Source organism: Lactuca sativa, chromosome 1 (genome assembly GCF_002870075.4).
Source record: "Lactuca sativa cultivar Salinas chromosome 1, Lsat_Salinas_v11, whole genome shotgun sequence".
Classification (NCBI taxonomy): domain Eukaryota; kingdom Viridiplantae; phylum Streptophyta; class Magnoliopsida; order Asterales; family Asteraceae; genus Lactuca; species Lactuca sativa.
Genome location: NC_056623.2, coordinates 74,133,866 through 74,137,173, shown reverse-complemented (window position 1 = coordinate 74,137,173; position 3,308 = coordinate 74,133,866). Strand labels below are relative to the sequence as shown.

Here is a 3,308-nt window from a genome sequence, read left to right as displayed (position 1 = left end):
AAAGAATGTTTCTGTAAAAAAAATCCTCAAAGGATATATTATAAAATTATAACGCCTAAACGTGACAATAGATAGATATATGACAAAAATCTAAAATGTATAAAGTTTGAATAACCCAATTTATATACATACTAATTTGTAAATAACCCATGAACAGTACTTGCTTCTTATTGGACCACTTTTATATTTTTTTTTGTTTTTTTTTTATTATTATCTGATTTTATCTCTGTAATGGATAACACGTCATGACCATGTGTTATCTCCTCAAACAACCCACCGCCCATATTTCCACCACTTCCTATTCTATAATCCAACGATCCATTCTTATCTGCGTCATCACACCAACAAAATGCATGAAATAGAAGTTCAGATCGAGTCGGATCGTCGATTGATGCTTATGTATAACCATAGTTTGGTGAACTTTACCATTTTCATTTAGTATCCACAGAAATACAAGCTCAGATCTTCGGATTTAAACAAGTTATACTCAAGAACAGATCAATAGCTGTGTGCGTGTGTTGAAAACAGAAATCGGAAAAATGGTCGTTCGGAGACACTTACTGTTGCTATTAACACAGCCGGTGGAACAGGAATCAAGGCATTCGATACCTTGGGATTCAACCTGACTTATATCGTTGGACGATATGATGAGAAGCACGACTAATGCTACTGCTGCGATCAACGTCTTCTTCTCCATTGAATTCCACAGGGCTTCTGATTGCTTTTTCCCTAAAACTTTTTGCGGCTTCATTTTTGCGTTTTTCCTATGGGTTTCGTTTTCCCTTTGTTTGTTGTAGGTCTAATTTCATTTGGTGTCTTCTCTGGTGATACGGTGGTGGTTGTCGGCAAGGGTGAAGGCAGAAGATGTGTTATTTGGTTTTTAATGTCCTGAGTTCTATCCAAGCATATGTTCCACCTCCCATTACTTCCTGCTGAAAGGTAACTACGATGACTATCCTGTATTTGTTCCAATGTTGATAATTTCTTTCGGTTTTTATTAGTGTACCCTAAGGTTAGAAACATATACATCAACCATTGATGTGATTGGAAGAAATTGGAAGTATGGAGGTTTTTAGAAGAGTTGAACACTTTCCTGAATTTTTTTTAAGAAGTGACATTAGACAAATTTCACCATGCTTATACTCTAGGTATAACATCTTATCAGATTTCATTTTCAATCTTTTTTTAACTTTTATCTGTTAACTGACATCACATTTTTGTGATTATTATTTTCAGTTGAATCTCAAGCTTGGATCAACACAAGGGGTGTGTCCATGGTACCCTAATTTCGTAGGTTAGCTTTTAGGTCTTGTGGGAATGAACTTTTGGTGGTGGGTGGACAACAGGAGGCTAGGAAACTTAAGGACCGACATTTCAAGGAACCTATACAGGTGGTTGATGATAAAATTGTTTTAGCTGCAAGGAAGTCAAACTTTAGCATGGATAAAGATCCAGAGTTCAGTAAGGATGGCAATTGAAGTTAATAATTTTGACTATGACTTTTTTTTTTTTTTTTTACCCAATTCTGAAGTCATCTCTGTCTTTTAATTTAGACTCAAAGCATGTGACTGTGATAAGTAATGATTCAAAGGTAATTAAGAAGATACTGAAAGAGGGTGAAGGTGCTCTCACTCTAAATGAAGGTGCTTTTGTTCTTAGTAAGTATATAATCATTTTTCATATATTGATTTTTCAATACTTTTTGTTTATTATATCAAACGCTTATAATATTATATTTACTTTACCCATTGTATTTTCTTCTTTTTTTGTAGTTACGTAAACAGCTATGCTAGAATATGAAACTGTGTTTGAGAAAAAGAGTTTTGATGGAGACACCCCATTAAACTTCATTACAGATAAAGGTTAGTTGGTTACATGACAATTTTTTTCTTTGTTGAAAAGACGTTAATACCCTCCACATTGTCAAGTGGCAACAATGAAGAAGGGTGAGCAGGCAATATTAACCATCACTCATGAATATGGATATGGAAGCCAAGAAATAAACTATGCTTTTGGCTGTGATTCCTCCCTTTTCAAATTTAGTTTATGAAGTCGAAATGATCCAATTTGAGAAGGTAACTTATCATCCATAATTTACCATAAGGTTGATTCCATATATGTATATAAGGGTAAAATGGTCATTTGGCAGGAAAAGGGTCGATGGGAGATGGATGTTCATGAAAGAATCGAAGCAGCTGGGAGGAAGAAAGAAGAAGGAAATCTTCTTCATTAAAGTGGTAAATATCAAAGAGCAGCTAAAAAATACGACAAGGTAAAACTATCATTAGTTTTTTTTATATAAATTTAAATATAAATCAATGATATGATATTCATGTGGTGTTTTTAGGCAGTGGATTATGTTTTTGAAGAAGGGCAGATTGGGGATGCCAATGTGGTTGTCAATGGTGCAACTGTGAATCTTGGCTTGTGTGATACTATTGGTAAACTTATGAAATCTTTATAGATAATTAAAAATCTATCAACTTTATAATAATTTTTATTAATTAATATATTAATGGTGAGAAATTGACATTCTGTGAACAGGACAGGAGGATTATAACAAACTCGGTGAGTTAATAAATAAATTAATGTCTAAATGTGAGAAAATGACCATTTTACCCTTGCTATATAGATCTTCAGGATGATAAGTACTTCTTTGTGAAGTACCCTGGTGCAACTCCCATAACTAATGCTCAGGTAAAAATTATCAGATAAACTTTGTGAGATAAGAAATAGCAATGTATTTTGAATGCAGTTTAAAAAGGAATCAATTTTTACTATTATATCGCATTTTTGTTGTCATCTTTAAATCACCTGTTTTGTATTGACAAGTCTTTTCATATTTCAAATTTTTTAATGATTTTATCTTTGATGTTTTAGGTGTTTTCAATTCACCAATCTGTTTTACTGCTGAAAGTTTCTTGCTGTTTTGGAATAATTTCAATTGTTGGACTTTTATTTCTGGCTTGAGCCCTGATGTCCTTATTAGTGGTTGTATTGTGTTGAATTGAAATCTAACCCCTCAAAGTGGGGACACTTCCCTAGTTCTATTTAATATATAATTATTATAATATAATTACCATGTGGGTGGCATATTTGTTTATTTTTCTTTATTGATGTTGATTGTCATAAATATAGTGGATAATGTTTGACAAAATAATTGTTAAATAATAAAGGTGTGTAACTTTTTCTTTTTACATACAATAATAAATTGAACAAATTTATTTTTATGAAGTATCATAACATCACCTCATTTTATGGATTTTTTTCCTATCATCCTCACTAAGAAAGGTTGTGAACGTTATTCG

At 32.5% G+C, this 3,308-nt stretch overlaps 1 long non-coding RNA gene across 9 annotated transcripts; it reads left to right on the top strand.

The window, feature by feature from the left end:
* Window positions 1-247: 247 nt before the first annotated feature.
* On the top strand, window positions 248-3,076 carry LOC111900886 (uncharacterized). Of its 9 annotated transcripts, XR_006191122.2 has the most exons (12): window positions 249-939; window positions 1,002-1,148; window positions 1,237-1,266; window positions 1,347-1,461; window positions 1,554-1,658; window positions 1,773-1,862; window positions 1,929-2,075; window positions 2,150-2,272; window positions 2,348-2,441; window positions 2,545-2,568; window positions 2,633-2,697; window positions 2,881-3,076. It is a non-coding gene; the product is annotated as an uncharacterized LOC111900886 (long non-coding RNA). The 9 variants fall into 9 exon arrangements; XR_006191124.2 differs by having other exon boundaries at window positions 248-939; window positions 1,237-1,456; XR_006191125.2 differs by having other exon boundaries at window positions 248-939; window positions 1,237-1,461; window positions 1,943-2,075.
* Window positions 3,077-3,308: the final 232 nt, after the last annotated feature.